This window comes from Benincasa hispida, chromosome 6 (assembly GCF_027475165.1).
Source record: "Benincasa hispida cultivar pf3 chromosome 6, pf3_genome.v1.1, whole genome shotgun sequence".
Classification (NCBI taxonomy): domain Eukaryota; kingdom Viridiplantae; phylum Streptophyta; class Magnoliopsida; order Cucurbitales; family Cucurbitaceae; genus Benincasa; species Benincasa hispida.
In genome coordinates, this window is record NC_143483.1 from 55,606,583 (window position 1) to 55,629,079 (window position 22,497).

Here is a 22,497-nt window from a genome sequence, read left to right on the forward strand (position 1 = left end):
ACTCATTGCATCTATCAATGCAACTATCATTCTCAAATCCGCCGCCTTTATTTACTTCTTTTTCATCAACGCAACAACACACCCAAAACTTATTATTTACTTGGTTACCACAAAGTGTCATAAATATTACCAACATAACTATTTTCACAAGTCCCTGTGTTCGACCCTGGACTTAGCAGAAAAACCAGAGGAATTTACACTTGAATTCCAGTGGGGAAACTTGAGTGCACAACACAATCCATCCACGCATATCATCCATATTTCCATTCAATAAAATAACACATTAAGTTTCTGGCGCCGTTGCCGGGGACTTCGGCAAAATAGTTTTTAACGATAATTTTTGTGATTTCTTTGCAGAACTCTCAATCTCTGGCGAACTACGACCCGAAGATTGAGAGAACATTTCGAAGAAGACTACGAGACCGCCAACAACAACCACAATCCGATAAAGAAGAGATGACGGAGCAGCCTGGAGGTAGAGCACCAAATGATAATAATGTCATGGCAAATCTGATTTTGTTGGCAAATGATCGCAAGAGGCCCATTAGGGACTATGCATCGTCAAACCTCTATGATTTCTCTCCGGGAATCATGAGACCTGCCCTTGACGGAAGCAAATTCGAGATGAAACTGGTGATGCTATAGATGATCCAGACTGTAGGTCAATTCGGAGGAAGGCGTGACGAGGATTCGCACGCCTACCTCCGAAGTTTTATTGAAATCTACAATACTTTTGTGTTCCCGAACATCTCTGTTGAAGAAGTTCAACTAACGTTGTTCCCATTTTCTCTCTGTGATCAGGCTAGGAAATGGGCTTATTCGCTCGAACCAGGAGAGATTATTTCTTGGGAGCAGGTAGTGGAGAAATTCATGAAAAAGTATTTTCCACCTACAGAGAACGTAAGACGAAGAAAGCTCATTACTAATTTTAAACAAGATATGGACGGATCGCTCAGCGATGCTTAGGCGAGGTTTAAAAGGCTGGTTCGAGATTGTCCACATAATGGGCTACCAAACTGCCTTCAAATGGAAATTTTCTATCACGGTTTAAATATTGCTTCGCAGACCGTTGCCTATGCGGCAGCCGCTGGTGGTTTGCTTGACAAAACTTACGAGGAGGCGAAGAATATTCTGGACCGCATCTTCAAGAACCATGAAGACTGGAGGGAGAGTGACCAGAGATTGAGACTCAAAGATTTCGATGCAAATAACGGTGCCATTGTTTCGTTACAAAACCAAATGACCGCAATGATGAATTTGATTCAAGGAATGGCGATCAGCAGCCCAACACTGCAAAGTGAGCAAATTAATGCAATAAGTCAAAACATCGCAAGGTGTGCGACTTGCGGTGATGGGCATGTGATGGAAGATTACCCACAAAATCCATAGTCTGTATATTTTGTAAAGAATAATCCCTTTTCAAACACTTAAAATCCCGGGTGGAGAAACCACCCCAATTTTTCTTGGAAGAATCAACAACAAAATTTTCAATCTATGGTGCAAAAAGAAGGGCCACCAGGATTCTTCCAATGCAACAACGGTCAACAGAGCAACTAAGCAAGTAGCTCACAACAACCAATGCAATCTTCTTCTCTAGAGAGCCTATTAAAGAAATATATAGAGAAAAACGAGACAGTGCTTCAAAGTCAGGCTACGTCCATCCGCTACCTCGAATTGCAAATGGGCCAGATTGCAAATGAGCTCAAAAGTAGACCATAAGGGGCATTGTCAAGTGATGACGGGAAATTGGAAGTCAATTTTACTCAACAACCAACTTCCCTTAGACGCGGTATACGATGCATGTTCCTAAGATATGCGTTGATAGTCATACGTCGATGGTCATGCGTCGAAATGAATATGCGTTAATAAATGTATGCGATGACCATGCGTCCTGCCACAAGTTTTCTTATGTTCACGCGAAGTATAACATGGACGTAAGTTTTTCGGGTAATCCGAGGTCGAACACAGGGACTTGTAACTATATGATTGTGGTGATGTGCATGCGGCAGTTTAAATAAAAGAATGGAGGGGATGTTTGGTGTGGCATAAGATGTACAATGATGCAAGAATAGAATGTGAGATACATTGCCATAAACTTGATATGACATAGACTTGATGACATACAATGTGTTCTAATCTTATGCCATACAACGCATGGATGAATGATGACTTTATTTCCTTTATGTGATATTACTTTTAGATATGCGTTATAAATGAGAATCTTGTAGTATACTATGCGTTGTCACAAGTTTCCTTGTATTGGAACCAAGTATAATTCTACCGCAAGTTTCTCAGTGTGATCGGAGGTCGAACACAGGGACTGTTTTAGGTTATTGTGTTACATTTGTGATATATGCAACCGGGTATTTAAAAATGCGATAAAGTAAAGGTAAGCAATAAAAATGCGATAATAAAGTAAACTGCGGTAAAAGTAAAGTGCGATAAAATAAACCTAAGCTATGATGATACAAGATACAAGTTTCATGATACAAGATATTGAGGTTGAAACTGTCTGTGAAGATTATACAAAGATCGTGTTATAAGGTGGCAAGTCTTATGTGTGAAACAGAAATAGAAAAGATAATTAGTACAAACATCACAGGTTCCTTAATTGTGTTAAAGGCATAAGTACGGTTCCACTTTTCCCTTGGCATACAATTCTCGGTGATTGGCCACGTTCCTACATCTCTGCGGTGAAATAGGGATGAACATAATGAATGCAAGGTTGCTTCCATCTCTGGAAGTACTTCTTGCTTTAGTTAACGCATTCTTCTAACCTTTTCTCGACAGATCAGAATGACATCTTCACTTCTGCTTTCACAGGTAAAGATGCCTTCTAGCATGCTTTAGCTAAACATCTTTATTTCTTTAGCACAGATTAAGTTACTTGTTTACTTCATATTAATCACCAAGGGATTAAGAAAACATCATGGAGAAAATGATTTATGGAAGAACGAAAATAGACAGAAAAGTGGAAATGGAAATGATCAAGACATTCAATTATATTATTTAGCGTCTGATACATGGTTGTGAATGAAGAGATTAAGAAGATGAAATACAATTGATGAATGAGAGTTAGAAACAAATACAAATAAGTGCCAACGTCTTGGCACAGATCTGGAATGGAGAATCGCTTGCCGGCATCGATGGAGTGAATAGAAGGAAGAGCTTCCCTCTCAGGCTTGCTCGATCGGTAGAAGAGATCTAAGTACAGAGCTTCTCGGCGGGGATTTGACAGAATTGCACTGAGACTCACCTCTCGGCCTTGTCTCTTCTCTTCCCGAATTTCCTCCAATCAATAGCCTCGTATCAATTATCCCCCGTATCAAGTATATCTTTCAGTGAATTCTTTGAGGGTATTTATAGATGAAAGCTTTGACTCTCTGACTTGTGGTCCCCACTTTATTGTTATGGAAAGTCCGAAAATAATGGAATAAATATTCCTTCTGTCATGCAATCAGTCCGTCGAATATGCATAGCGGTTAGTTGTACATGTGTCATAATCCTCTGCGTTTGCTCATTTGCATCTTTCGATCGTATGTCCGCATGCGATGTTGTTTTTATTACCGCATGTGGTTGAAGTTTAGCTCTGGATTGACTGTTGCATTGCGCCGTCATTGCGTTGATCATCTTTTCAGTATTGATTTGACGGGTGCAATATGACGGAGATGCGTTGTTTAGTTTCTCTCTGAGCCTTGATCGCAAGCGGTGACTTGGTTTCCTGCAAAACAAACTTGAAATATCCTTTTCTACCATTTTATTTGTCTTAGTGGGTGTATTTGTGATAATTTATAATTATTATATTTCTTAGCTAATTTTCATACAATTGACGCATATTTTCTCTCTATTTGAATAAGGTAGCATAAATAACTTGTACTTCTACAAGTTATCAATGTTGTTAAGTTAATCCTACTCCTACTCCTACTCCTACTCCTATCTATCAGACAATGCAATGAGAATATGCATGAAAGGTAGAGATGCAACCTTGACATGAAATAAATGTATGGGAAAATAGATAAAATGTGGAGATGTTTTCATTGCAAAACTTAAGAGTGATCGCAAGGGCAACCCTAGTCAACGCAATCTAATGCGATCATGCAACACTCATACAATAGTCAACCACCTCTCGGTGCGAATGCTACGGCTTCTAATGCTAGAATGCATGTTATGTATATGCAGAGGTGTCTATAGGGCCTACACATAAGCCTCTGATTCTTGTCTATGCGATGATACACAAACAAGGCGACCACATATCATCATTCCTATTCCTAAGGTGCATGCAATGTAGTGTTGACAAACAGAGCTTATCTCTAAGTCCTTATCTCTTACTTATGCCAATCTATTCTTGCTCTCTCGAGTCTAGATTCTAACCTAGCTCTCTCGAGTCATTAGGTTCTTTCTTTAGACTCTCTCTCGAGTAGCTCTAAAGGGGTGTTAGGCGCAACATAAGACAAGACAAATGCATGAACTTGGTTGACACAAGATTGTTACTATCCCTAGTGAATAACGCATACCTTGCTTAATGCATCCAACCACTTACCCTCTCGAGTAGTTGATTGTTATTGAATTCACTCATAGACAAGCAATGCATTAGCCCATAGATAGGCGTTGCAGTAGCTTCATACTAAGCAAATAAGATTACTCACATACTCGCGCAACGCATACCTCTCGGTAATTTGCTACATGCTTCATATCCCTAATCCACGTGACTAAGTATGCAATACCCAAGCAATCCCACTAAGTGTTGCAATGAAAGTAAAGATGCTAAGCAAGAAGATGGAGATGGAGTCGAAGGAATAAAGAAATGCATTGAAAACACATTGTATTAATTTCCTAATTCAAAATGTCATACAATACAATATAATCTCTGGATGATCGAATTTCAGCTCTTCGGCCTCTATTTATAGAGCTTGGGTTGCCAACAACATTAATTGGACTGCTCTGAGTCTGAGGTTTAACGCGTTAGTCCTTTTCTGAACCTCTGCCACTAACAGCGTGGTAGGTGAAATGTCAACATCAGTTTTGGATTTTCTCAAGGTAGATGCGTTGATGCGTTCATTCCACCTACCTTGCGTTGATCCCATTACAATGCATTGTCACGTAGCTGCAATCACTCAATGGTTGCATTCGGTTAACACTGCAACTCTACATGATGACCGCAATCGCTTGACGAGCACAACTCCCATGCGATGGACATATACGGCTAATTACCGCAACATCCATGTGTTGATAGATACATTTGCCTTGCGATGGAGTGTTTCTCCGCATGCAGTCATCTATGCGATGGTCTGGTTTCCACGTTTGTATTCATTTCCTACATTGGCTAAAATAATAGAACATTGAATGCATAATTAACTCAAAATAATGGGTTAGCTGAGATTCGACATGCTGATCGACGCAAGCTCATATTCTTGTGAATTCCTATCATGATCGACGCATATTCTGCCTAACAACCTTCATAATTCTAAGTAAAAGGCCTAAGATATCATGCATTTCTACATGTCATCACCAAGTTCAACCGAGCTTCCACACAACCTAGGGGAATCAGGAAAGGAGCAATGTCAGGTTGTGACATTGCGCAATGGAAAGATTGTGGAAGGAGAAAAGAAGGAGCTGAACAAATCAACTTCCATCGCAACTGAGCCTGAGATTGCGGCAACGCAAGAAGAAGAAAAAGAAAATGAAGCAGTAGAACCTGAGGTTGCGTCAACCTCAAAGTCAAATGAAACGGGAACCGTGAAAGTTTAGTTACCACCTTCCCTCAGAGGCTAAGGAAGAAGAAAAATGAAGAGGTACAATACCAACACTTCCTGTCTATGTTAAAATAATTACATGTTAATATTCCTTTTAGTGAAGAGATTGAGAAAATGCCTGCCTATGCCAAGTTTCTGAAGGACATGGTAACTAAAAAGAGAGGCGCTGGAAAATTTGCCACGGTGGCATTAACGCAAAGTTCCACATCTATTATCCCATCGAAGATAAGCGATCCTAGGAGCTTCACTATTCCTTGCTCCATAGGAGGACTCTATATTGGGCAAGCCCTGTGTGACTTGGGGGCCAACATAAATTTGATACCGCTGTCAATCTGTCGACAATTAAATATGGGGAAACTTGTGCCCACATCCGTGACTCTCCAATTGGCTGACAGATCTCTGGTTCATCCAAAGGGTAAGGTGAAGGACGTGCTGATCACGATTGATAAATTTATTTTGCCAGCTGACTTCATCATCCTAGATTATGAGGCCGACAAGGATGTACCCATCATTTTGGGGTGACCTTTTCTATCAATGGGTCGAGCTGAAATTGATGTGCACAAGGGAGAAATCACTTTGAGCATAAATGAACCGAAGCTCAAATTTAATATAATTCGTGCCATGAAATTCTCGGATGAGGAAGATCTACAAGATTCTGACGATGACCTGAATTTGATTGAAGAAGAAAAGTCTAATGAAGAGTGTGAAGAAGAGGATGCCAACGCATCCGTAGCTGCCTGCAATGCGATTGTAGCAAAAACAAACAAAGAAGAAGGAACGATCGCAACGCAAGAAGAAGAGCCAAAAGAAGAAAGAAAAACAATTCAACCTTCCTTCGTGGAACCACTAACCCTTGAACTAAGAACCCTACCGACACATTTGAAGTATGCATTTCTGGGGCAGGATGAAAAGATGCCAGTGATAATTTCCTCTGCGCTCAACGAAGATCAAGAGAATGCATTGATGAGCATTCTAAAGAAACATGAGCGAGCAATTGGCTGGACGCTCGCTGACATCAGAGGAATTAGCCCCGCGTATTACATGCACCACATTCGTCTTGAGGACGACCATAAAGCAACATAGACTTAACCCTACGATGAAGGAGGTCGTCAAAAAGGAGATTATCAAGTGGCTGAATGCGGGCATTATCTATCCCATTGCAGATAGCGCATGGGTCAGCCCTATGCAATGTGTGATAAAAAAGGGCGGAATGATGGTAGTCCCCAATGAGAACAATGAATTAATACCGCAAAGAACCATCACCGGATGACCCATATGTATGGACTACCACAGATTGAATGCGGTCACAAAGAAAGATCACTTCCCTCTGCCATTCATTGATCAAATGCTAGACATACTAGCATGGAATGATTTTTACTGCTTCTTGGATGGATATGCCGAGTACAATCAAATCATGATAGCTTCTAAAGGCCAAGACAAGACCACATTCATCTACCCATATGGGACATTCGCTTTTCGCCGCATGCTGTTTGGTCTCTGCAATGTGCCGAGCACGTTCCAGAGGTGCATGATGGCGATCTTTTCATTTATGGGAACACTTATGAAGTCTACCTGGCCAATTTGGAGAAAATTCTGAAAGGATGTGAAAAGACGAACCTGGTGCTCAACTGGGAAAAATGTCACTTCATGGTGAAAGAGGGTATAGTGTTGGGACACAAGGTCTCCCGAGAAGGGTTGGAGGTGGACAAAACAAAGATCGACGCAATTGAAAAGCTTCCACCTCCAACCAGCGTGAAGGCTGTTTGAAGCTTCTTGAGGCATGCTGATTCTATAGAAAATTTGTTAAAGACTTTTCTAAGATTGCATGACCACTGAGTGCGTTGTTAGAGGCGGACGGAAAGTTTGAATTTGACAACAATTGCCTTAATGCATTTTGAGTTTTAAAAGATGTGCTGATTACCGTGCCCATCTTGATTATGCCGAATTGGACACTGCCGTTCGAAATCATGTGCGACGCAAGCGGGTCTGCGATGGAAGCCACATTAGCGCAAAAGAAGAAAACTATTTTGCACCTCATCACATATGCGAGTAAAACTCTGAACCCTACTCAAATCAATTATACCACCATTGAAAAAGAACTCCTGGCTGTGATTTTTGCGTTGGAAAAATTTCGGGCATATTTATTGGGAACCAAGGTACTTATTCACACTGATCAATCGGTAATCAAATATTTGATGACAAAGAAGGACACAAAGTCGAGGTTGATCAGATGGGTTCTCCTCCTTCAAGAATTTAATATCGAGATAATTGATCGAAAAGGGACAGAGAATCAAGTTGCGGATCACTTGTCTAGACTGAAAAATCCCGAGGTTGACCGAAATGGAGTTGAAGTGAGTGCCGTGTTTCTGGACGAGCAGCTGTTCCACATAGAAGAATTGCTCTGGTATGCGGACATCGTTAATTATTTGGTTTGTGAACAATTTCCTGAAGATTACACATACCATCAATAGAAGAAGCTCAAGCATGAATGCAAGCATTATTATTGGGATGAGCCAAATCTGTATAAAAGAGGTGCAGACCAAATCATTCGATTATGCATACCAAATACTGCTCAACAACGCATATTGTCACAATGCCACGATTCACCATATGGAGGGACTTTGGAGGACAACGTACTGCAGCCAAAGTTTTGCAAAGTGGATTCTTTTGGCCTTCATTATTTAAGGATGCTACTGACTACGCAATGAAATGTGATCGATATCAACGCACCGGTAGCATTTCATGGAAGAATGCAATGCCAATGAACATTATCTTGGAGCTGGAATTATTTGACATCTGGGGGATTGATTTCATGCGACCATTCTCTCCTTCGCATGACAAACATTATATCTTATTGGCTATTGATTACGTTTCCAAGTGGGTAGAGGCAATTGCATGCGCTGCAAGTGATGTGACAGTAGTCTCCCAGTTCCTCGAGAAAAATATTTTCACTCGTTTTGGCACTCCTCGTGCCATCATAAGAGATGAAGGATCACACTTTGTCAACCATAATATCCTCCACAAGGTGGCCACCATATACCATCCGCAAACAAATGGCCAGGTTGAAGTGTCCAATCGAGAAATTAAATTGATACTTGAGAAGGTAGTAAAACTTTCATGGAAGGATTGGGCAATGAAGCTTGATGATGCATTGTGGGCATACCAGACTGCATTTAAAACACCTATAGGTATGTCCCCCTATGTGTTGGTATTTGGCACGGCGTGTCATTTGCCTTTGGAGCTGGAGTAGAAAGCATTGTGGGCGGTCAAGAAACTGAATTTTGATTTGAAGAAAGCAAGGGAAGCGCGAAAACTGAAGCTGGTCGAGCTAGAAGAATGGAAAGTCAACGCATATGAGAATGCGAAGATTTATAAAGAGTGCACCAAGCACTGGCATGATAAACGCATATGCGCTAGAAACCTCCAAATCGGGCACTGGCATGATAAATGCATATGCGCTGAAACCTCCAAATCGGGCAAAAGGTCTTACTCTTCAATTCGATATTGCGGCTCTACCTAGGAAAATTAAAATCGCGCTGGTCTGGTCCCTTCATCATCAAAGAAATATTTCCACATGGTACGGTGGAGCTGATCACCGAGGATGGCAGTCGAACATTTAAAGTTAATGGACAATGGATAAAGGCATATTGTGGAGGATATTTCCAGCCAGACACAGTCTCCATAAAGTTGAAAAACCCGGACTATCCCTTACTTAACTCTTGAACAACTCTTCATCATTTTACTATTATTAGTATTTCACTTATTTCTCTAAAAAAAAAAATTGTTGTTTTGTTTTAAAATCATTTGACCCTCTTTTTGTCTGTTTACAAGGATTAAGGCACAGGATTGCAAAGAAGCAAATGATCTCATTCCACCACCGCAATCCAAAGGAGCAAAGATCGCCGCAAGGATGGATGCATTAATACTCAATGCGGGCAACAACGCTAAATTTGGGGATGTACTCTTCCTTATCTTTATTTCAATTTTTGTGCTATCATATTGCATTTTACTTTTCAAAGTTTTATCACCGCACCCTCCTTGATTACTGCAATCATATCACAAGTAGATAACTTTAGTAGTTTACCGCACGTTGTTTCTTTCGTATATACTAGAGTCAACTTAAATCTTAAGATAGTCACCTCATGAAATATTTCTAGAAGTTAGGGGTTTGCTAGCTTTCTTTTTAAACTTCCTTTACAACGCATTCTATGACCATCACATGACTTATTTTAATTTCTTTTGGCAATGAGGACATTGCCGTATTTTAAATTTGGGGGTGAGGTATTTATTTTCGACCTTGCTATATATATATATATATATAAAATATAAATATTTGAGAATAACAATTCCACTGTCAACGCAATGGGAAACCCATGTTGATAAGAGTTAAGTTGTGAAAGGCACTTACCCGTAGTTGGATTTCCGCATGACACACATGGGGGCAAGCCAAAATGAAAGTAAGTCACTAGGATCAACGCATAAATCAATGACCGCAACTCCACTACCAAATTGGTATGAGTTTAGTCTGAGAAAGAGTGCATTGTTCATAGTTGGATGTCCGCATGACACACGTGGGGGCAAGCCAAAATGAAGGTAAGACACTCAGATTAGCGCAAGGTTAGAAAAAAAAAATAGCAATGAAGGAAATTTTTGTGCAAGGATAAATCATTTGACACCCTGGTGGAAAATTTTCTTTTTGAAATAAATCATGCGATGTTCCGGAATTTAGTAAAGTCTTTTTGAAAGTTAAGCTTGCAATCCCTAAGTCTTAGAAATATTTTAGGACGAGACTTGAATAAGACTTAAGGAAATTCTGGCATATAAGATTTGAACGAAGTATCCTTGAGAAATCTAGGGAAAGAACATTGCGGTTAACTTGCTAAAGGAATCTTTAGCTTATGCTTGAGGACAAACATTGTTTAAATTTGGTGTGATAACGGGCAGAAATGCACATTATCATAGTGCTAAGTTCTTAAATAATGTTGGATTGCGTTGATAGAATGTGTTAAATTACGTCCATTAAGCATAAATTCTATAATATTGCTGTCGCATGCGTCCAAAAAATTAGAGCAGTTGATCTTTATATTTTTGTGTAGAATATGCATTAATGCAATGCACAGATTGCGATCATAGGAATACATTGGCCGAGCGCAATTTCACCGCAAGATTTTGCATTGATCGTGCTCGCAAACATTTGCCCAAGAAGAATCATCGCAACTTGGTCAGTGCAACATGGTGGGCACATCCGGGTGAAAGGATAATTAAGAGCGATGGGACAGAAAGTTAACAGCAGTCGGATCCAAATTAAGTTGACAGCCGATAACAGTCACAAAGTACATTCAGCTTTATCGGTGACAATTATCCGACACATTAGTTAGGAATTAAAGCTGTCCCATCTGTACAACTGAGAGAGAGAAGCCGCCTTTCGCCATGAAAACTCTATAAATACCAAGAGCATTCTTCAGAGAAGGGGTAAGCAGTCGATTACTTCAACACTGTACAAGTTCACGCTTCTGTCCATAGTTTTCTTCCATTTTATGGCGGACACGAGGAAGAAGGTGTACCGATAGATCGTTCCGACAAGCTTGGGAAAGCACCAGAAGCTCCAAGACAGAGAGAGGGCTGACGTCTGCGGAAGCGGGAACATTTGTAGATCAGAATAGAGATCAGTGTAAAAAGCCTCAGTCAGTAAGGAATTGCTACCAGGCTCTCTATCTTTATTTTCCATTATCATTTTATACTCAACTCAGTTATAAGAATAGAATGTCTTTCTCTATATCTGTTCACTCTCTGTTATTTAAGCATGAGTAGCTAAATTAGTTGAATGGGTTGAGAAGTAGTTAACTAGCATAACGAGGGAATCTTCATCTTTGCGATTATCTTATTTATGTATGCTTCATTCGTCTATTAGAGATACTCGGGAGGGTAGTCTAAAGACAGAATATAGACTTGGGAAGGTCAGGTCAGAATCTAGGTTTGGAAGAACCAGATTAGAATGCGTAAATAGGAGATAGGCGCTTAGGAATGAGCACTATTTGTTATTAACGCATCGCATGCATCTTAGCAATAAGGTATGATTGTATGCGGTCACCTTGCTTTCATGCATTTTTCATCAACACATAGGACAAGAGTAGAGACTTAGGGATAAGCTCTATGGACATTTTGTATTCAACACATGCGTCCTAGACTTAGGAGTATCACATTTACATTGGGAAATAACTTGTTGTGCATGGTTGTAACATGATCGCAAGGTTTGACACATTCCCGAGTAACGCTAGCAAAAAGACCTTCTCAACCCGTTCATCGTATACTCATTGCATCTATCAACGCCACTATCTTTTTCAAATCCATTGCCTTTATTTACTTCTTTTTAATCAATGCAACAACACATCCAAAACTTATTATTTACTTGGTTACCACAAAGTGTCATAAATATTACTAACATAACTATTTTCACAAGTCCTTGTGTTCGACCTTGGACTTACCAGGAAACCCAGGGGAATTTACACTTGAATTCCATTGGGGAAACTTGAGTGCATAACAAAATCCATCAACGCATATCATTCATATTTCCATTCAATAAAATAACGCATCACTAGACGAATGGAGAACTCAAGCATATGAAAATGCCAAGAACTACAAGGAGATGCGAGAAAAATCTCCAAGTTGGACAGAAGGTCTTGTTATACAATTTTCGACTACGACTTTTTCCTGGAAAATTAAAGTCACGATGCTCTGGTCCATTTATAATCAAATAGGTATTACTGCATGGAGCGGTTGAGTTATCCAATGAGGATGTGACCAACGCATTCAAAGTCAATGGGCAAAGAGTCAAGATATATCACAGAGGAGACTTGCATCGCGAGAAAACCTTCGTGGACTTGAGAAATTCCTGACTAAAGAAGAAGTGGGCAGTCCCTGCACAATTATGCGATTCAAACTCATCAGGGACGCAATCTTTTTGAAGTATCCTTTTAATATCGTCATTTCATGAACTCACTCTACCTTTTTATATCCTTTTTACACCACCATTCAAAAAAAAAAAAAAAAAATTTCAACTCTGTCTTTTATATTTTTAACCCTTTCGATTTTTTTAGCAACGATCATGGTAAACAATTGCGGTGGAGCTATGCGATAACCGAAAAACGCAACCAGTTCGTTCAGCCCATCACAATCGAAGAAATCAGCTCGCCACAAAGAAGGATGCGATCATAGATGATGCGCGCAACAGAGCAAATTTGGGGGTTGTATCTTTCTTTGACTTTGTTTATTCCAAATTTTTCATTCTCGCATCTCATTTTTAACTTTGATAATTTTATCATCGCATCCTCTTTAATTAGCGCAATCATTAAATATAGATTACTCTAGTTAGTCACTGCATCTTTTTTTTTCCGTACCAATTATGATTTCAATGATGAAACGCATGCCTCTATTTCTCATCGCATGTACTAGAATCAACTTAATTTTAGGACAGTCAATTAAGTTTATAGAGTTTTCATGCCTCTATTTTTCATTCTAGAAGTTAGTGGTCCACCAACTTTATTTCAAACTAAATTTTACAAAACTTCCTAAGAGCATCGCATGAATTCTTTTAGTCTATCAGCAATGAGGACATTACTGTGTTTAAATTTGGGGGTGCCGGTATTTATTTTCAACCTTGCTACCTTTAGACATTTTTTTTAAAAAAAGAATATAATAATAATAATAATAATAACGTTGAGATCGGATCCTACATGTAGTTGGATGTCCGCGTGACACCCATGGGGGCAAGCCAAAACGAAGGTAGGAATCGTGATCAATGCATAAATAAAGTGATCACAACTCCGCTGCCAAATGGGTATGAGTTTAGACTGAGAAAGAGCATCTTGCTCGTAGTTGGATGCTCGCGTGACACCTGTGGAGGCAAGCCAAAACGAAGGCTAGGCACTTGGATCAGCGCAAGGTCAACAAAAAGAATATCTAAACTGTGCAAGGATAAAAATCATTTGAAAACACCCCCGTTGAATTTTTTTTTTTAAGTAAATCATGCGATGTCCTAGAAACAAGTAAAGTCTTTTTGAAGGTTAAACTTGCAGTCCCTAAAATTTAGAAATATTTTAAGAAGAGACCAGGATAGAAATTAAGGAGATTTTGGTTCATAAGATTTGAATAAGGCACCTCGAGAAATCTAGGTAAGAAGAAGGTGGCTGACTCTCGAAGGAAAATCTTTAGTTTATGCTTGAGGACAAGCATTTTTTTAAATTTGGGGGTGTGATAACGGGTAGAAATGCACGTTATTACAATGCAAAGATATAAAATAATGTGGGAATGCGACGGTAAAAATATACAAAATCGTGTCCAAAAGCATTAAGTTGAGAATATTGCGATCGCATGCGCCCATCGCATTAAAGCAGCTAATTTACTTATTTTGTACAAGAAAATGTGTTGGCGCAAAGCAAATTGTGATCCAAGGAATTCGGCGACCGCGTGTACTAAAAGATTGCGACCGCAAAGCCATGCGATCGTATGCACTTGCGAAGATTTGCTCAAGAAGATGGCCACATAAAGACGACGCATCAAGGTGAAAGCATAATAAATCATGATGGGATGGAAATCTGATGACGGTTGAATCCAAATTTAGTTGATAAGTCGTTAACGACACACTGTAGCAAGTACATCCAATTTTTCGGTGATCATTAATCGGCGCATCAAACAGAAGAATTAATGACCGCCCATCATTGCAATCATTTGAGAGAAAAGCTTCTTCACCTTGAACTCTATAAATACCAAAGGCCACCATCATTAAAGGAGTTCGAATTCTACATAGTTCGCCATATACATAGAAAATATAATATACAATTAGTTAGCTGTTAGTCTGTAGTTGTTCATACACTTAGAGGTGGAGGTGAGCGAAGAGAAGAAGATGTCGAGAGATCATTCCTGGTTAGCTCGAGAGACTACTGGGAAGTGCTGAAAAAAGAGAGAGGGCCGACACTTGCGAAAGCAAGAATATTCTTCTAGACAGAGTTGAGTAAAAAGACAGTGTAAAAGACCTCGGGAAGCAAGACATTGCTACGGGCTTCTTATCCCTACTTTCCATTATTGTTTCATATTCTGACTTTATTTATAAAATGGAATTTGCATCTCAACATCTGTTTAATCTCTTCACATTTCACATGAGTAGCTAAATTTCTAAATGGGTTGAGAAGCACTTAGCTAGCATGACTTAAGATCTTCACTTTATGCGATCATCTTGTCTTATGTATGCGTTCTTCATCCCTTACAGATACTTGAGAGAGTAGTCTAAAGAAAGAACCTAGAGTTGAGAGAGTTAGGTTAGAATCTAGGCTTGAGAGAGTCAGATTAGAACCGCATAAGCAAGAGATAGAAACTTAGAGATAAATTCTATTTTCTATTATGCATCGCATGCACCCTAGAAATAGGATATGATAGTATGCGGTCACCTTGTGTATGTGTGTGTCATTCATCATCGCATAGACAAGAATAGAGGCTTAGACATAAATCCTATCGACATTATTGTATACATCACATGCGTCCTAGAATTAGGAACTATGACATTTGCATTGAGAGATGACATGTTGTTGTGTGTGTATAGCACGATCGCATAACTTGAACGCAATCTTGGGAAGTGTTAGCTAAATCTCTTCTCAACCCGTTCCCTGTACTCATTGTAACTTTCACTGTCATTAACTCTTTACTCAATTCTGTCGCATAGAATCTATACTTAAAACAACACATCAACCACTTATTTATTTTTGTCATCATAAAGGAATAAAAAATTTACTAACTCATAAGTATCTCAGTAGTCCCTGTGTTCGACCCTGGACTTACCAGGAAACCTAGTAAGATTTATACTTGGGTTTTACTAGTAAAACTTGCATGTGCAATGCACAAACCACCATCGCAATTATACACCATTATTTTATCACATTCACAATGCATCAAGTTTTGGCGCTGTTGCCAGAGACTACGACATTACATATTGCACTAACATTAACTTTTTTATTTTCTTTGCAGCTTTCAACCTCTGTGCACTGCCTCTCCTTTGGTAAGGGAAGAAGCAGGCGTCGTATGAGCGAAGGACAAGTTTCTGAGCCCAACAATGACCCAGAGATTGAAAGAACGTTCAGAAGAAGAAGAAGAAAAAACCGCTGACAACAACAAGAGAGAAATCCCAACATGGCGGAACAACCGGAAGACAGAGCAACAAACGCAAACAATATCATGGCAAACCCCATTCTCTTGGGGAATGACCGCAATAGGCCCTGTTACTCTCATAATGTAATGGGATGCGATGATATGCAATACTACTTCTAGATGTATGTGTTATTAATGGAATGCTTGTAGTATGCTATACGTTGTCACAAATTTCCTTGCGTTGAAACCAAGTATAATTCCACCGCAAGTTTCTTGGAGTGATCCGAGGTCGAACACAGGGATTGCGTAGTTAATGCATTACATTCGTGATATATGCGACCGAGGGTTTTTCAATTAACAAAAAGTGTATGTGTACAGGTATTTAAAATTGCGATAAAGTAAATGCGGTAAAGTAAAGTTGCGATAATAGAATAAAATGTGATGAAAGTAAACCTAAGCTATTATGATACAAGATACAGGATACTGATACATGATACTGAGATTGAGACTGACTGTGAAGATTATACAAAGGGTCATGTTATGCGGTGGCAAGTCTTTATGCATGAAACAGAAATAGAAAGGATAATTAATATAAACATCGCAAGTTCATTAATTGCATTAAAGATTTAACTATGGTTTCGCTTGCCCTTGGCGTACACCTCTCGGTGATCGGCTATGTTCCCACATCTGTGAAACAGGGATGAACGAATGAACACAAGGTTGCTTCCATCTCTGGAAGTACTTCTCGCTTTAGTTAAAACATTCTTCTAACATTCTCTCGATAGGCAGAATGGCATCTTCACTTTTGTTGTCATAGATGAAGATGCCGTTTAGCATGCTTTAGCTAAACATATTTATTTCTTTAGCACAGATTAATTTACTTGTTTAATTCATTCTAATTACCAAGAGATTAAGAAAACATCATGGAGAAAGCAATTAATGGAGGAATGGGAATAGACAGAAAGATGGAGATGAAAATGATCATGACATTCAATACTAATATTTAGCATCTGATACATGGTGCGAATGATAGAGATTAAGAAGATGAATACAATTGATGATAAGAGATAGAAACAAATACAAAAGAGTGCCAACGTCTTGACACAGATCTGGATGGTGGATTTGCTTGCCGGCGAATGGAGTGAATGGAAGGAAAAGCTTCCCTCTCAGGCTTGTTCGTCCGGTAGGAGTGACCTTGGTACAGAGCTTCACGACGGGGATTGAAAGGATTTGTCTTGAGACTCACCTCTCGGCCTTGTCTCTTAAATCTTCCTGGATCTTTTCCGATCAGCACTCAGACTAGTCTCTTTCTCAATATACAAATATCAAAATATGCCTGTATCAAGTATATTTTCCTATAGAATTTCAGAGGCTATTTATAGGCTCAGCTTTGATTCTCTGTAGTGTGGACCCCACTTTATTGTTTTGGCAGCTCCGAAAATGGTGAAATAAATATTCCTTCTGTTACGCAATCAATCCCGTCAGAAATGCACAACGGTCAGTTGTACACGTGTTTGAAACCTCCGCAATTGCATTGCTCTTTTGCATCTTCGATCTTTGTCCGCATGCGGTGTTATTTTTTATTACCACATGTGGTTGAAGTTGCATTGATCGCAAAGCTCTTGATCGATTATCGCATGCGTCATTATTGCGTTGATCGTCTATTCATTTCTGAATGATGGGCGCAATGCGACGTAGATGCGTTGTTCTTTTTCTCTTGAGCCATGAACGCATACGGTGACTTGATTTCCTGCAAAACAGACTTGAAATATTCTTTTCTACCATCACAATGGTGTCAATGGGTATATTGATGACAATTTATAATTCTTGCATTTCTTAGCCAATTTTCATACAATTAATGCAACTTTTCTCTCTTTTAACCGCAATATCTAAATAAAGCAGTATAATTAACTTGTATTTCTACAAGTTATCACACCCCCAAATTTAGATATATGCTTGTCCTCAAGCATATCTTCTACTAAGGCACTAATGCTCAATTCCTATCCTAAATTTTGCGTCAATTGGTTGCTTCGGATGCTCCAATTAGGCACATTACTTAACAACGCAATTTGCTTCTATCCTTGCTAATTCATAACAAAGCCCTACTTTATTCTTCTATACTACAAATTTCTGCTTAAAAATGCTTTTCTAGTTTTAAAAAGAATGTTTACCTCTTCTTGTAAAAACAACTTGATGCGTCCAGATGCAGTGGTCAAACTTTGTGTCATTTATTAGAGACTGTTGATCATGGTTACACCCTTCGTTTTGGCTTGTTCCCACGGGTATCATGCGAACATCCAACTATAGTTGTGTGCCAATCTCAACTTTAACTCATGAATTTCAGAGGAGTTGTCTCTTGCATTCTTTTATTTTTCTTTTGCATTTTTTTTTCATATTGCGTCGTTCTTGGAAACCCACCTGGGTTGCTCCTATGGGTGTCATGCGAACATCTAACTGCGAGCAGACTCCTTTCACAACTTAACTCTTATCAGGTTGGGAATTTTTTTTAGGCTTCCCTTGCGTTGACATTAGAGTTTATATGATATATTTTTTTAGATGAAAAATGAATGCATTTTTCTTAATGACTGCATACTCTTAATCTCATCTACTTAGACCTTCCCCACCCCCAAATTTAAAGATGCGCAAGGTCTTCATTGCGTTGTTTGGACAGAATAGACAAACACTTAGACAAAATTTCAAAAAGAAGCTTTGAGCAGAATTTTGAAGGGTGAAAGGTAAAGCATTGCTAAGCTATGAAGTAACTAAGTGTTAGTTAAAAATTACAAAGTGTGGGAAATGTTTCTAAGTAAATGCATATTATACATCATGGCAGCGCAATAAATAACGCAAAAAGAAAGATTTAAGAATATCGCATAGTTTGACAAAGGATGATAAAGAATAGGCACAGGCATATAGAGTGAATTGCTACTCATTTGTATTGAAAATTAACTAAGTATACAAGTAATTACAAATAATGCAATATAAAAAAATTTTCTTGTATAAAGAATCAAAGAATTTAGTTAAAAAATGAATAATCTTAATTCGCAGTTATCTTTCGAATTTGATTCAGACGGGTGCACGATTAAAATTTAACACCGCGCTTCCATGAATGCAAATACATTTTTTGTTGAGGACGGGCAACAACGCATGCATTCTCGTAACACACCCCTTAATTAAACGCATTTCTGGAGGACGGGCGCATGGTATTTCTACCAGTGTAACACTACCTCGACATTGTGCATTTTTGCTAAGGACGGGCAAGGAACACCTACGCGCGCAACACATTGTTACGACATAAATTTTAGTCTTTATTCTAAGCACACGCACTATGATATAATGCAAGAATGGAATGCGATGGTGCCATAAACTTGATGTGCATAAAATTTATCTTCTTATGTCATACAACGCTTAAGATGCGGTGATTCTAAATAGGCATATGGATTGTGATGAATGATGGATCACAAGCTCATGTTACCATAAACTCAATGACTTGGAATGGAAATGGAATGTGAATGTTGTGTTATGCTTATTCAGACACCCTTTATTTATGCGATACTACTTTTTGATATGCGTTATTTATGAGAATCTTGTAGTATACTATGCATTGTCACAAGTTTCCTTGGGTTGGAACCAAGTATAACTCCACCGCAAGTTTCTTGGTGTGATCTAAGATCGAACACAGGGATTGTTTTAGGTTAATTGCATTATATTTGTAATATATGTGATCAGAGGTTTTTCAATTTAATAAAATGTGGTTTGTACATGTATTTAAAAATGCGAAAAAGTAAATTGTTCAGTAAAGTAAAGATAAGCAATAAAAAATGAGATAATAAAGTAAATTGCGTTAAAAGTAAAGTGCGATAAAATAAACCTAAGCTATGATGATACAAGATACAGGTTACCTGATACAAGATACCGAGGTTGAGACTGACTGTGAAGAATATACAAAGATCGTGTTATGCGGTGGTAAGGCTTATGTGCGAAGCAGAAAGAGAAAGGATAATGAATATAAACATCGCAAGTTCCTTAATTGCGTTAAAGATATAAGTATGGTTCCACTTTCCCTTGGCGTACACCTCTCGGTGATCGGCCGCGTTTCCCACATCTCTATGGTGAAACAGGGACGAATGTAGTGAACGCAAGGTTGCTTCCATCTCTGGAAGTACTTCTTGCTTTAGTTAACGCATTCTTTTAACCTTCTCTCGACAGATCAGAATGGCATCTTCATGTCTACTCTCACAGGTGAAGATGCCGTCTAGCAAGCTTGAGTTAAACATCTTTATTTCTTTAGCACAAGTTAAGTTACTTGTCTAATTCATATTAATTACCAACGGATTAAGAAAAGATCATGGAGAAAGCGATTAATGAAGGAACGAAAATAGATGGAAATTTGAAAATGAGAATGATCATGACAATTAATTATAAAATCAAGCGTCTGATACATGGTTGTGAATGATTTAGACTAAGAAGATGAAGTACAATTGATGAATAAGAGTTAGAAACAAATACAGAAGAGTGCCAATGTCTTGACACCGATCTGGATGGAGAGGTTGCTTGTCTGCGTAGATGGAGTGAATGGAAGGACGAGCTTCCCTCTCAAGCTTGCTTAACCGGTAGAGTTGATCTAGATATAAGGCTTCACGGTAGAGATTTGGAATGATTCGCCCTGAGACTCACCTCTCGGCCTTGTCTCTTTTCTTCCCAGATCTTCTTTGATCAGCACTCAGATTAGCCTCTCTCTCAATAGCCTCGTATCAATTATCACCCGTATCAAGTATATTTTTCAGTGAATTCTTTGAGGGTATTTATAGATGAATGCTTTGACTCTCTGACTTGTGGTCCCCACTTTATTGTTATGGAAATTCCAAAAATGATGGAATAAATATTCCTTCTGGTATGCAATCAATTCGTTGAAAATGCACAACTACACGTGTCAAAATCCTTCGCAATTGCGTTGCTAATTTGCATCTTTCGATCATGTGCTCGCATGCGGTCTTGTTTTTATTACCACATGCGATTGAAGTTTAACTCTGGATCGATTGTCGCATGCGTCGTTATTGCGTTGATTTTCTATTCATTCCTAAATGATGGGCGCAATGCGACGTAGATGCGTTAATCTTTTTCTCTTGAGCCATGAACGCATACGGTGATTGGATTTCCTGCAAAACAGACTTGAAATATTCTTTTCTACTATCGCAATGGTGTTAGTGGGTGTATTGACGACAATTTATAATTATTGTATTTCTTAACCAATTTCCATACAATTGACGCAACTTTCCTCTCTTTTAACCGCAATATCTAAATAAAGCAGTATAAATAACTTGTATTTCTACAAGTTATCACACCCTCAAATTTAGATATATGTTTGTCCTCAAGCATATCTTCGACTAAGGCAATAAAGCTCAATTCCTATCCTATATTTTTGCGTTGATTGGTTGCTTCGAATGCTCCACTTAGGCACATTACTTGACAACAGAATCTCCTTCTATCCTTGCTAAGTCGTATCAAAGCCCTACTTTATTCTTCTATACTACAAATTTCTACTCAAAAATGCTTTTCTAGTTTCAAAAAGAACGTTTACCTCTTCTTTATCAAAACAACTTGATGCATTTGTATGCAGTGGTCGAACTTTTGCGTCATTTATTAGAGACTGTTGATCATGGTTACACCGTTCGTTTTGGCTTGCTCCCATGGGTGTCATGCGAACATCCAACTACGAGCAGGTTCCTTTCACAACTTACTCATATCAGGTTGGGAATGTTTTTGAGTTTTCCCTTGCACTGACATTGGAGTTTTGTATGAAAATTTTATTGATTTTTTTTTAGAAATGAAAAATGAACGCATTTTTCTTAATGACCGCATAATCTTGATCTCATCTGCTCATACCTTCTCCACCCCTAAATTTAGAGATGCGCAAGGTCCTCATTGTGTTGTTTAGATAGAATAGACAAACACTTAGAAAAAATTTCAAAAAGAAGGTTTGAGCAGATTTTTGAAGGGCAAAAGATAAAGTATTGCTAAGCTACGAATTAACTAAGTATTAGTTAGAATTTACAAAGTGTAGGAAAATTTTCTAAGTGAATGCATATTATTCATCAGGGCAGCGCAATGAATAACGCAAAAGTAAAGATTAAGAATATCGCAAATATTGACAAAGGATGATAAAGAAAAAAAGGCACAAGCAAAAAGAAAGAATTGCTACTTAATTGTATTGAATATTAACTAAGTATACAAATAATTAAAAATTAGCGCAATACAAAAATTGTTGGCCTATACAAAGAATCAAAGAATTTCGTTAACTTAGAAAAATAATGAATTGAATAAAAATATAGAATGGCCGCCTAAAAATGTAAAGATTATTGTTGACGAGCAGGAGGGTCTGGAGGAGGGTTTTGAGGTGGTACTGAAGAAGCTTCTTCAAAATTCAAGTGTTGCCTGAGATGCAGAGGCATCATGGGACCATGAAGATATGCTGTGAGAAAATTAAAGTACTCATGGTTGTGCTCTGCAATCTATCTTTGGTGGCGATGGACCTTATAAATGTTGCGCTTAATATTGATCAACACCTCCCTTGACGTAGCAGCACTGCGCTGTATATCGTCGACTT